The sequence below is a fragment of the Onychomys torridus genome, chromosome 20, assembly GCF_903995425.1.
Source record: "Onychomys torridus chromosome 20, mOncTor1.1, whole genome shotgun sequence".
Lineage (NCBI taxonomy): Eukaryota > Metazoa > Chordata > Mammalia > Rodentia > Cricetidae > Onychomys > Onychomys torridus.
Genome location: NC_050462.1, coordinates 26,857,479 through 26,871,649, shown reverse-complemented (window position 1 = coordinate 26,871,649; position 14,171 = coordinate 26,857,479). Strand labels below are relative to the sequence as shown.

The following is a 14,171-nucleotide window of genomic DNA, read 5'->3' as shown; positions in this document are numbered from 1 at the left end:
CAGTTGTGAACTGCTCAGTGTTGGTGCAAGGAACTGATCTTTCTTGGCCACCGAGGCCATTTCTTCTGTCTTCAGTTTTGCTTTTAGATTCATAGCTTCAGGACCGGAGGAGAGTGATTTACAAGGAAAGAAAAGGACAGTAGCAGGAAGCAAGAAACAGAAAGAGGAAAGATAAGGGAAGGGGAAATAGCCAAAATTTTATCATCATTGAGGCCTAGATATCATCTGCTTTTGGAGTTGATTCATTTTCTCTCTTTAAAACTTGTGTTCAGTTGTTGGTTTGGGTTTCTTGCAACAGAAACAGAGAATCCCTTTAATCATGATGTGGATTGAGGGAGGTTAAGCTGGTCCTTGGTCACACTGTTCTCTCTTCTTTGTGGATTGACCACACATTGTGTTCTCTGCAATGAGACACTTCTGGGAAATGAAGGGGAGCAGTAATATTGATCTGAAATACACGTTTTAAGTGGAGCTCTCTCTCTCTCTTTAGTTTTCTCAGGGAAAAATACGTGATCTCGGATCTTCAAACGTGAGGACTAGATTCTGAATCACCTTGTTACAAGGCACATGCATGTACAGCTCCTCCACATGTCTCCATCCCTGTGGCAGTCAGTCTGCCTCTCACTCTTCCAGCCATTTTAACTGTCTTTTAAAAGATATTATGGTGCAGTTAATAAACAAATGTTCATAGGAAGCTTCCAGGTAACAATGAAATTCATTGAAACTATACTCATGTGATGTGTTTCTCCTTTTTGTAATCTAACTTAATGAAAAAGGTAGGTTGTAGGTTTGTTGTGTATTTCCTTCAGGGTATTGTAGATTTCCACCCTTCAAGTGAGCAAACGAACCAAATGATAGCTTGGGAAGGCTCAATGGGGGGTAATCTGTGTATGTGTCAGTCAGCTTTGTTATCCCCATGACTAAATACCAGAGAGAAACAAATGTATAAAGATGCAAAGTTGGCTTTGCTCACAGTTTTGGAGGTGTCTGTCATTTTGTGACAGGCTTTGGGCCTGTGGTGTATAGGGGGAAACATACTTAACTATGTGGCTGAAATCTGAGAGATAAACGAAAGGGGCTGGAGACCCAGTACTCATTTTCAAGGGAACCTTAACAGCCTCCATTAACCTTTGCCATCTCTCAGTAGACTATTCTGGCTACTAAGCTCTTTCCACTTCCTCCTCTGGGGACACTTGTTTAAATGATACCAGAATATAAATATTAATTTCAGATTAAAACATGTTGTTGACAACATGATAAAAAGGCTAAGGCTGACTACATGTTTTGAGCTTTATTGGTAACTTTCATTAACTTATATAATCAAAGCAATTATGAGGATGATTATTAGGCTCACAAGCCTCAGAACTGAAGCAGGATAGGAGAAGCATCCTATAGCTGAGCTGATAATCTGAAGCCCATTTTTTGCTTCTTAGAATTTCTCCTGTAGAGTATTGTATGTGGGGAAAATGGGAGATGAGGATGTCATGAAAAATAATGATACAAACCTCCACGCTCATTCTGAGGATGAAAATCAGATCAGGATAGCAGAAAGAATAAGAGATAAAGATCTATCTGGGGACCCAGAGATTAAAATGCTATATCAGCAAGAGAACCTGAGTTTCAAATCCCCAGCATTCATGTTAGAAAAAAATTAAAAAGCTAGGTGTGGTTGTATGTGCAGGATTCTGAAACTCAGTATAACTTCTCTACAGGAAAACTTAGAAAGGTGTGGCAGATAACATCCAAAGCAAATGATGAGGTTTCAAAAACCAAACTGGTATCTACTTGTAGAATGACTTAAACATCCCCACTTTTTAATTCAGTCTCTGATGTTCTTATGTGGGACGTGAAGAGGGAAAGAAGGAACTGTGTTCTCTCTTTCTTAAGAGACCCTCATCCCTACACAGAAAGATCTCAATATGTGTTAGGTATAGAGAAACATATGAGGCTTCATATCCAACTACATACATGTATTAGCATGATCCCCATGATGTTAATAAAAACAATACTTCCAGTCTGGTTTCTAATACGTTTACTTCCCAGCAGCATAATACCACTTTGGTCAGGTTTAACCACTGCACAATTTTGCAGCTCTTTCATAAAAACAATGAAAACAATTGGAAAGACACAATGTACATGCAATGGAGAAAAAAAAAAAAAGGTACAATTGGCCAATCCTTCCCTATACATATGAAATATCCTTGGTTCATCTCTACACTGTGTAATTATAAGCCCTTAGAGCAGGGGTTTTTGTTCTTTCATTTTTTGTAGCACCAGATAGACACAGTGGCTGACAATCAATAATTCTGAAGTCATTGAAACATTTTCTCACAAATAGAAATTTTCCAGATCTGAACTTGTATGCATGTCCCTGACTTGAAGTACTACTGTTCATGAGGGTATGCTATAAAGTAAGATTCAATTCTAACCCTGTTTTGTGTTTCTCATGGGATTTGTTGACTATCATGAGTTATAATTTACTAATATCTTTTATTTACTACTTTACAAATTCAAGGCATTTCTATATACAATGACTCATCCATTATAATGTAATAGTGATCCCCAACTCCACATATCATGGTTAGGCATATGAACTATTTTGTTGGACTTCACAGGTTCAAGCCCCAATTCCACCAGCTAATCAGGTAACCCTGGGAAAGTCATAAAATCTTTGCTTTCCTATTCCCATAGGTAAATAGAGCCTAGTGAGTAGAGCTGTTGTGGGGAGGAGTTTGTGAAAGCATTCACTACAGAAGCTGCAACCTGGTAGGAACTGATGCAATTGTTAAGACTGTTACAATTGCTTATGTCACTGGGTTGTAACTTTGCTTTATGGCTAAACTATGTGGCATATTTGAGTAGTATGTTCAGAAATTAGCAAGCTCACATAAATTATTCAGGAAATATTTATGGTTCCCATGAAGTGGGTGATAAAACAGTTTGGCCAGAATAAGCGCTAAGGACTACACCTTAGGATGGCATTAAATTTGACTTGTTTCATAATGCATTTCCAGAATCTAGCATGCACCAACAACACAGGAATTTAAATAACTAAATACATGGAAATATATATGTATACCTGAATCCCCAAGCATTGCCCCTGACTTAAAGGTCCTTAAATCTTTGAGATAGTTCATGTAATTTGATTCCACATCATATCTTAGAGAAAATCCTGGCTCTGCTATGACATGTGAAATTCTAGTGCCAATTAATAAGGGATGTTAGTCAGAAGTCAAAATCAACTTATTTATCCCCCTTTTCAATCATTCATTCATTCAACAAATATTCATTGAGTACCCCACAGTATGCCAGCCCTTCCATAGGAATGTAATCACATCCCTTGGTCTTATGGAGTTTGGGATCTAAAGAAGGACAGGATGGTGGGGAAGTTCTTCCTTGTAGGGTTCCCTGAACCCTTGGAGAATGATCTATATTTATGTCATAATTTTGTCTGAAGCTACTCTTAAATATAGGCTATGAGGGCTTATAAGCAAAGCTCTAGTAGAAGGTGAGAAATCCAGGCACTCATTCACAAACCCAAAGATAGTCATAGATGTTGAAAGCAATGTACCATATTTGGAGCCCTGAATGTGCGTCTGCGTAAAAAGAAATAAGATCAACTTGATGTCATGTTTGGGAACCGCATTTGTAAATGGGTGTAAGTCATTTCTAAGTTCTTTCATGATAAGCTCCAGTTCTTAACAAGCCCCTGAATACTAGAGTTTTCATTTAGATCTTAGCATTGTCTTAAAAGATAGGGGTGACTCTCATTGCTAGAGAGTTCCCTATTGATTACATGCTTGAGGAACACAAAAGTCTGTTATTCTTCCAAAGTCGATTGTAATTTAGGCTCATTATCTCCCTGCAGATGTTCCGTTGCAAATGGTGACAGAATCAAAATGTAAATGCTCCAATGAAAATGTGCAGGGATTCTTTTACCTTCTGTGCTTGCTTCAGAAATTGTGGCAAGGAAAAAGTACAAAAGAGATTTGTTGCACTGCCTATCACCTTGACCAGGGAAAAGAACTGAGATTTGCTTCATCAGGCCCCTGTTGAGAAGTTACAACTATTTCTCCCTTACTTTTAACAAGCCGTTTATTATGTTTATACTGAGTTGAATGGAAGAGTAGTCTGTTATGCCTTTTTTTTTTTTTTTTTAAATGGATGACATCAGCCATGTCCATGGCTCTGTATGTGATTATTAGGAATAAAGAAGGTCAGGACAAATTGTAGATTTGTTCTTCCTTTTCCATCTTGCTTCAGGGAAACTTCAGAGACCCGTCAGTGACATGCTACGTCTTCAAGGGTGTCCCTTTGATTGCAATTTTAGGGAAATGCTTACATTTCAACAAGGTAAACATCACTGAAGTCAACTAGCCATTTGTATGTAAGACCACTAAGATGTATAACCTATCCTTGGCTTCTGTAGGTATGATGAATTGCTTCATTTCAACAAACAACTTGGCATACATTTATCAGCACTACACATTGTACAAATGAACCATAAAATACAAAGACTTCTAGAAAACACCAATGTAAAGTACCTGGTGATTTCAGAGTTGTTTCTGACAATACTTGTATTGATGTGAAACCGTATATTGACTTCGATATTCACTAAACACATAACAGCTAAGGGAAAACATACTCATCTTAAGCTCCAAATTTATACAATGTATTGAGACTCGTTGAAATGACCATTTTCTCATTATAAGGGTGAGAAGATTTCCTTTTATGAGAGTTTCGTGGCATCTCCTGAATAGCTTTAATATTTCTTTGTTAAATGATAACTAAAATATATGTTTATTACATTTTTTTTTCTTATAAAAATGAGAACTGTCTTTCAAACTGAATAGTATTCATATAGTCTCCACTTCGTTCTTTTTGGCCATGCTTGTCCCTTTTATTGACCTATTTTATATAACGTTCTGGGCCCTTGCTGACCCCTCCCCCAACCTCTCTCTAGTAAAAAAATGATGGTTCCCAGGATGGGAACCTGTTACCACAACAGGATAGTGTTGAAATAAATTGGCGTAGCTCTCGGGTTTCTCACTCTTTGTCACCTGGTGGGTGATGCACTATCCAGAGCAGGAAGAAATTGCTATTGACAATAGTACCACCCAACGGTGTGAAATAAAACGTGCTGGGAAAATCTAATTGGTTTTGTTTAGTTTCAAGAAGACAGCCTGCAAGCCAAGCTTTACAAATTTTTGTGCTGGAGGATTATCTGAAATATCAGATTTGTTGTATCTTTGGAGGGGGACGGACCATTTTCTGCATTTGAAAAAAAAAATGGACATGTTAAAATACCTGGCTCTATTTCAACAATTTAACTAGGCAGTTATTCTTTTCTGGGTGTGTGTGTGTGTGTGTGTGTGTGTGTGTGTGTGTGCGCGCACGCGCGCACGCGAGTGTACATTTTTGTGCTTAAGGTGTTTAAATGTCCCAGATAGTTACAGCTTCCTTCCTTTCTGTGACATTATGGAAAACCAGATTAGGAGCCCAGATTTACCCTAAATTAAAAAGTGTTGTGTGTACAGGAAGCACTAACAGCGCTTTGTGAAAGCTGGAAAATCTGATTGCATATTTACACATGGAAATATGCAAAATGAAACACATTTGCCTTTGGAGGAAGCAATGTCTGTCATTCACAATACTGGTATTGCTGAGTTCCACATACCTCAATGTAAGAGGGCCAATACCTTTGAGATTAGACTGTCAAAAATATGCAGTTTGCATTTAGGGAAACTTTGTGTGATATATCCCCTTGGATATATATCTATGTGCACCTTTTATAATTCAGTTTTATAAATATCCAAGATTTAAAATATCAATTAGATATCCATGAAAGCACATAAGTGTGTGCAGGATGGGTTTAGACTTCTCCAAAGTTTACCAAAAAAAAAAAATAAATAAATAAAATTTCACAAGAAAATATGGAGGGCAGGTTATATATTAAGTGAGGATGAGTTCATAAAGTGGAGATAATATCTTACCAGGATAGTAACCTTTGGTAAATATAGAAATGTACTCTGATCTTATGCATTTTGTGGAATAAATGTACAATATATTCTGTTGAAATAAATAATAGATATAGGCAATGCTTAAATTTTTAAAAGGAACAACATTGAGTTACAACCCTTCCTTGCTCCTAAAAATTAAAAGTTCAGATTAAATATTCTACTCTGCTAATACAGCCAGAAATTGATAAAAACAGAAAATAAAGAACCAATTGTTTCTAGGTTCTGCAGAGATTATGTAGGATAAGAACTTGCCATTTTCAAGAGGAGAACAGAGGTTGAATTTGTAACTAAATCCAATTCCAATCCTGACAGCTCAGCAATACAGACTATGGAACAGGTGAGGGCAAGGGACAATGTGCAGGTTCCTTTCAAGTGGCCACAACCTTGAACTGATGCAGTTTGAACTATAGCCTAATGAAGGGTTTACTGATCTCTGGAAGAGCCTTAGACTAAAGATTCACATCATCCTAGCCCTGGTGATTTGTTCAAAAGTCACAGACTTTATTCTTACACCACTTCAGTCTGCAGACTGGAAAGTTCTCTCCCTCAACACCCCGAGAGTTTCCACTGCCATAAATGGAAGGTCTGAGTAGGTAAAAAGCAATGAACAGGGGGCTGGTGCCCAGAGGAGGAAGATGTTGAATTGCCTTGGTAAAGAATGGATACACCAGGTGTTCACAGCTTTGTGATGGGTGCGGTTATTGGTGTTGCCTTTCCCTTTTTCTATGTGCTGGGATTCTGGAGCACGCTTCCAAATTTATGACTGTCTGATGATTGACCCGGTAGCTTTTCTTCAGGGCCTAAAATGGGGTGGCGGGGGTGGGGGGGAGGGGGGGGGGGGGGGGGGGGGGGGTGGTGGTGGTGGGGAGAGACAGTGGAGAGAAATCAGTGATTAGGATTAATTTTTAAACTATAAATCACTAAAAACATCAAGAGTATGCACTGTATCTTTTAAAATGATAAACACTAAAAACATCAAGAATATACATGGTACAAATGTCTTAGTTATTGTTCTATTGACATGTTCTATTCCATGACCAAGGCACCTTATAAAAGAAATCATTTAATTGGGGGATTGTTTGTAGTGTTAGAGGGTGAGTCCATGACCCTCTTTGGGGACAGTATTGCATCAAGCAGGTGGAAATGACAGTGGATCAATATCTGAGAGCTTACATTTTATCCATATCAGGGTGGAAAGCTAGGCCTGGTAGTAATCTTTTCAAACCTCAAAGCCCAACCTGTATGACATACCTCCTCCAACAAGGTCACACCCCCTAAACCTTCCAAAAATAGTTCTACCAGCTGAGAAGCTAACATTCAAACATATGCGACTATGGGGGTGTGCTGGACAAGATATAGGCTTGAGTCATTTGAGAGGAGGGAACCTCAGTTGAGAAAATGCCTCCATAAAATCAGACTGTAGGGCATTTTAGTGATTGATGGGGAGGTCCTAGCCCATTGTGGGTGATGCCACCCCTGAGCTACTGGTACTGTGTTGTGGAATATTTAACTATGTAAAGCTGTGTTACATTTGTTTATGCTATGGAATATTGCTTTAACTGTGTAAAGGTGTGTTATATTTGTTTATGCTGCATTTGTTTAATGATGTAAGGATGCATGTTTAATTATGCATTTGTTTCACCTTGCTTGCTTAAGGCACCAGATTGGTCTGTTAAAGAGCTGAATGATCAATAGCTAGGCAGAGAAAGGATGGGTGAAGCTGGCAGGCAGAGATAATAAATAGGAGGAGAAATCTAGGCTCAGGAGAAGAATGAGTGAGAGAAGGAGAGAATGAGGGAGTAAGAGAGGGACATGTCCGGGGTGAGAATCCAGGCAGCCACCAGCCATCCAGACACTGGCGGAAGCAAGAGAAAGTAAGACATACAGAAGAAGGAAAGAAAATTAAAAAGCCCTGAGGCAAAAGGTAGATAAAGAGAAGCAAATTAATTTAAGTTAAAAGAGCTAGCCAGCAAGGAGCCTAAGCTAGGCCGAGCATTCATAACCAATAAGAAGTCTCTGTGTCATGATTTGGGAGCTGGTTGGTGGCTCAAAAGAAAAAGCCTGTACAGTTCTGGTTGCTATACAAAAGTAGGTTGAGCAAGCTATGAAAAGCTAGCCAGTAAGCAGCACTCCTCCATGGCCTCTGCATCAGCTCCTGTCTCCAGGTTCTTGCCCAGTTTGAGTTCCTGACTTGGCTTCCTTTAGTGGATTCAGGATATGTAGGCCAAATAAACCCTTTCCTGCCTGCAAGTTGCTTTTGGTCATGATGTTTCATCACTGCAACAATAACCCTAACTAAGACAGTGGGGGGGGGGCTTCTCATTCAAACCACCACAGTGGGAATGGCTTGGATTATTTGGGTCCTCATCGTTCATTCACGGTCTTCCAAAATGAAAAAGCCGAAATAAAGCAACAACAACCATCAACCTACTATGAAGGAAGTAACTGATGAACGTGACAGGAAATGCCGTGGCATTTCCTCAACATGAAACAAAGAATTTCAGTTTGTTAATGTTTCAAATATTTCACGTTTCCCCCTATCCGGGCTAGATGATTCTAATTCTCTCCACGCAAGCAAAAGATACAAACAACGTTCATAGTGTGACTATAATTAGTAGCAGAGCATTTAGTAATGCCTTTCCTGAGATACAAGCCTGCAAAGCTTATGACTGACCAGTTGGAAGCACCAATATCCCTTCTCTGAGGCAGAAATTAAGTCCCTCCTGCAAGGTCAGCCTGACACTACATAGAACAGGCAGTGCCATTTGCCTGATCAGATTTGAGGGTGCTGCTTCCCTGAACCCCTCCCTCAGAACTGTTACTCTTCTGCTACTACAGACTCATCCCTCCCAATCCTTGTTTTTAGAGACGCTGCTATTTTTACTTCAATTAATGCCAAAAAATTAATTGCGCAAAACAGATTTTCAAAAAATTATTCTGCCTGCTTCTGACCGACCCACCGGCTGAAAGTCGTCTAGTGATGTGCCAGCAACCCCACGGGCTACAGAACAGACAACAGGCATGTAAGAGGCCACTGTGCGGAAGCAAATTGCCTTCCTGCATTGTGTAAAGCGTGAATGCCATTGACATTTCTACCCACTGCAGCATCAGTAGCAACACTATTATCATGACTGAAATGTACTACATGGTCACTCATTAATGTTTTTTATTGTTTTATTGAGTTTTATATTTAATCTCTACAAGAGAGTTTTTTACTGAAGGTTAGACTGATGATTCTCTACAGTGACAGAGCTAGAGATTTTTTTTTGTATTTTATTTTTTTTCTTTTTTGTTTTTTCAAGACAGGGTTTATCTTAATAGCCCTGGCTGTCCTAGAACTTCATCTGTAGACTAGCTTGGCCTGGAACTCACAGAGATCCACCTCCCTCTGATTCCTGAGTGCTGGGTTTAAAGGCGTGTGCCACCACATCCTGGCTTAGAGATTGATTTTTTTTTTAATAACCAAATTATCACAGTCATATGTTCTAAAGGAATGGGGATCCAAACACAGTTCACACCATCAGAGGTGTAGAGTTTCTCATACAGCCAGGAGGGGAATGGAACTAAGACATATACCAGTAGCTGAGATGATTGAGAGTAGGCAGACAAAGTAAAGGTCAACATAACTCCTTCTGGGAGGAGCCATCGGATTATTTACCTATCACATGATTTATAACTCAGAAGATTAGTCATTCATTTTTAGTGGATTTATTTTTAAGTGTGTGTGTGTGTGTGTGTGTGTGTGTGTGTGTGTGTGTTAGAGGTCAACTTTGTGGTCTTGGTTTTCCTCTTCCACCTTCATGTGGGTTCTGGAAATCAGACTCATGTCTCCAGGTTTAAACATGGCTAAAATTGCTCAGTTGGGAAAGTGTTAGGACTGAAAGTTACCAGTGTTTTGTGACAAGCGCCTTTACCGACTGAGCCATCTTGCCGGCTACAGTAATTTATTTTCACGCAACAAACTTGGTTTGTGTTTTAGAATGAATTTTGTTGAGTGTATTTTTTGTCAACTCTCAGAGGTGCCGTTGTGGTCTTCAGAATTATTCTTCCCGTCCCTGCCTTGATGTGTGTAGGGTCTGTGGATGTGCTGGATTACATATTATTGGGTAACCTGGGTTGTAGATGAAGCAATGGTTTGATAGTCAGTTGATGTCAAACAGAAGGGACTAAAGACCATCATAGTAAGAAAAGTAAACCAGGCACAGAAAGACATAGATGGCATGTTTTCTCTCATATGTAGAAACTAGGTTGAGCATACATGGTATATACAACATGAAACACAGGTGAGAAAAGCAAATATAGGCAAATGGAATTGTTTGAAACAAAAGTTTCCTTATTTCAAAGGAGACAATAAAATGAAGAGACAGATGACCAGAAACTGGGAGAAAATACTTGTGAATAATACATTGGATGAGGGGCCAATATCCAAAATATGGTAAAGAACTCAAGCCATTTGATAGCAAAACCATAACAGTTCATCAAAAAGGAGCCAAAGCACTTAGATGATTATTTCCCAAAGAAGATAAATAGTCAAGAGACACATGAAAAATAAATAAAGAGCTCATCGTCATGAACTCTTGGGGAAATGAAATTTTAAATCAAAATTAGTTTTCTTGGCTACCAGAATTGCTATTTAAAAGATTAAAAGAGACAGAAAATGTTAAAACAGTGTAGACAAAAGGCAGACTAGTATTGGTGGGTGTATTATTTGTGATTTGCAACAGTCATTGTGTAAAAACAGCATGGAGGCTCCTCCAGCACCATGCTCTTTGGTTTACTATGATTCTGCAATACATTTCAAAGGCAGGAAGTGTCATGATCCCAGATTTGTTCCTTTTACTCTAGATTGTTTTAGCTATTCAATGGTACAATGGTTGAAAATTTTAGGACTATTGTTTATATTTTTGTCAAAAAGTGTCTTTGGGATTTTTATAACAATTACAGTGAATCTTACAGAACTATAAGATATAAGTTGTGTTACTTACAAGCACTAAATTTATAGCTAATTTTTGTGACAAAAATGGACAACTAGTACCATTGTAGTGATGAAGCTCTTTCAAGGGTGGTATACTGCTTTGAAGGTGATTAGGGAGGGTGGTTCAGACATGGCTAACTGTAAGCAGTGTGAAATTGCATCTCCAGGAAGTTCATGAATATGAGGTAGAATCAGCAAACACTAAGTTTGAGTACCTTTGAGCAGTGACACAGTGTTTCAGTGTAGTGAGGAATAAGAGGTGTGGAAGCCCGTATTTTTTCAGTCTAAAATATGCCCTGTTGTTTTCTCATAGTAGAATGTTCCATATGTTTAAAAACCATTATATGTCTCTTTCATGACTGAAAACACAACTGAGGTATAGCTAGGCAACATGGGGCTATTGTGAAGAAGTGCCATTTAATATGTCTGAATCACTCAGAGGGATTCTTGTTGGTATCATTTCATAAACATTAGCATTCTTATTACTCTTGCTCCCAATTTCTGCTTGATGGACTCTGAACTCCTTTTATTTACCTTTATCACATTGCCTTATGGGATCTACTGCTCCCAGTGGCTGGGTCAGTGGTTTTGGCAACTATTCCTTGGTATTAACAGGGGGTAAAGGAAAATTTCAGAATGGGCAAAGTAAAAGAAACAGATCTAAAGAGCAGAAGGTCGGGTCACCCGCTATGCCAGCCACTAGGTTCATCTGTGGGAATTTGTGGTGGTTTCATAGCTGCTGAATTCTTCATCCTATCCTTGCCCAACAATGGAGGGAAGGAACAGGCTTTGGTCTTGGGATGTTTCTTGGAATATTAATATCTGAAAAGTGGTTAGTGTTCCTCTTCTTTTTGTCCTTTGAAAACCAGAGTGAAAATCCAAATGTGTACACAAAGTCATGTTTTAAAACCAAAAATCCATATAAGATGAATAAACATAGCACTTTCTCAAAAAGTGCCATCACATGACAAATCCTATAATCGTATTTTCTGTTTAGATTCCTTTCATGTAACTGTGGAGTATTCCTATTTTTACATTTTTGGAAATGGAATCTAATCTTCTCACTTAACAAACACAGAAGTGAGGATGAAAGACAATTTTAGTTCGGCAGAATTTAAAATTCAAGTAGGTATGAAAGACGAACCCTGCACAACTTACATCCCATCTGGTTTTCTTTTTTATCCACTTCTCATTCATAGTGACTTCATAATTTCTACCTTCTCAGATAACATACATTACTTCTGATTTTGAGATTATCAAGTTATATTTCATCCAATAAGCAGTGTGACTGTATCGGACAAATGTTCTCATTTGATTATCTGGTCTTGGCTTGAATGGCAACAAAGACAAGAAATCCAAGATCTGTTTCCAGTTAAATAGATTTAATAAGCTTGGAAATTCTTAAAAACAACTGTAGTATAACTTAGTAAGTGTTGTAAATCTTTTCTGACTCCCTCAAGATCAAGGTAATTAAAAATTAAGCAAGAGCTAATATGGGTCTTTTTGACTGAATTCACCATCAGTCCATGCGTGCCACAAATTGTGTGTATTCTCATTGTTCTTGAAATGGTCACTACCATTTCATCTCAAGGGGCAGACACTGTGTACTACAATATCTCTTTTGACGGACATAGATACAAAATTCATGTCCAAGCAAACAGAACTCTACTACATCCTATGTAAAGAACAAAACACAACTTGTGCTTTTTTTTTTTTTTTCTGGTTAAATATGTATGTGAATTTCTAATGAGCCATAGGAAATCTTGAGGTGACTTAATGAAGACTGAATAGGGAATAGAAATTCAAATGGTTGTCTATGTCAAATTGTGTATTTGCAAAGATAATTGAAGTAGCAAGACATGGGCAGATTTCAGTAAGAGCTCAGGAGTCTGATTGACACGTATTGCTTTCAAAATACCTCCAGACAATTTTACTCAGGGTTAACATCATAAATCACTCAGGAGAATAGGTGTGAGTCTGTATTACCAGGAATAGAAGAAACACTAGCATTAGTAGAAAGAATGCTAGTGGTTGATTAGAGAATCATGGATTTCCTATTACCAAAAAGACTTTCTGATAGAATTCTGAGAGTACAGAATGGGTAACTGGGAAGAAGGCTTTAGGCAAAATGACTAGTCCAAGTCTATTCATGGTATCTATCCCAACCACACAGTCTAATTTAATCCATCTCTTGCTTGGATAACTATATTTTAACTTTCCAACTTGTCTCTTTCCATTATAACTCTGTAATGCTCTATTGTCAGAGAAGTCAAATTATCTTTATGGAGCATAAATCGAGTCATGTCGCCTTTTTGCTTTAAAACCTTCATTGTCTCCCATTGTAATAAAATCTAACTTCTCTCAGTGGGTGGAGAGGCTTTCTGTACCCAGTCTCCACATATCCTTTGACCTCACAATCCACCACTGCCATTATCACTCATTGTTCCCAACTCTGAAGGTCTTCTTTCTTGCTGTTCTTCAAATACCAAACCATTTGTACACTAGCACACTGCCCATTTCCTCTCTTATAATATTCTTTGTGGATGCTCCTTGGCATTTAGTTTCATATCAGATGCTATCTCTTTTGAGGGGTCTGTGTCTAGAGTAACCTCCTGGCCAGAGTCCAAACAGCCTTAGTTAACTTTTCAAAATATTGCTCCCAAAAGGATGTTGACTTGTTTTCTTGCCTAATTATTAACTATCCCCTCTTAGCAGAATGTAGCCTAATAAAGATGAGGTGTTTGCTCACATTACCTCTGGATCTCATTGGAGAGGGCCTGGCCACAGTTGTGTCAAAAGACATCTGGTGTTGGAGCAAAAATACTTTTGGGGCAAGGAATATAATTTTTAAAAATGTATGTACATGTGTATGTATTTCATTATTTATTTAGTATGTGTGTGTGTCTGTGTGTGTCTGTGTGTGTCTGTGTGTGTAATTGTCTGTACATGTACTATGTGTGTGGTGTACTCTCAGAAACCAGAGGAGAGGATCAAAAAACCTTGGAGCTGGAACTACAGGTGATGTGAGTTCTGTGATGTAGGTGTTGGGAATCAAACCCAGGTCCACTGCAAAATCAGTAAGTGCTCTTAACTACTAAGTCATTTCTGCAATCCCTAAGATATACTTAAAAAGAAAACTCGCTATGTAGATTTTCTGCTGGGGATGCTGTGAATGT

At 38.4% G+C, this 14,171-nt stretch overlaps 1 protein-coding gene across 2 annotated transcripts in view; it reads right to left on the bottom strand.

Moving 5' to 3' along the window:
* Nucleotides 1–4,141: 4,141 nt before the first annotated feature.
* Lin7a (lin-7 homolog A, crumbs cell polarity complex component) overlaps nt 4,142–14,171 on the bottom strand; it is a 142,410-nt gene continuing 132,380 nt past the window's right edge. For both annotated transcript variants that reach the window (XM_036169886.1, XM_036169887.1), the window contains one exon: nt 4,142–6,820. The gene's annotated coding sequence lies outside the window, so the exon portion shown is untranslated. The remainder of the gene's footprint in view (nt 6,821–14,171) is intronic.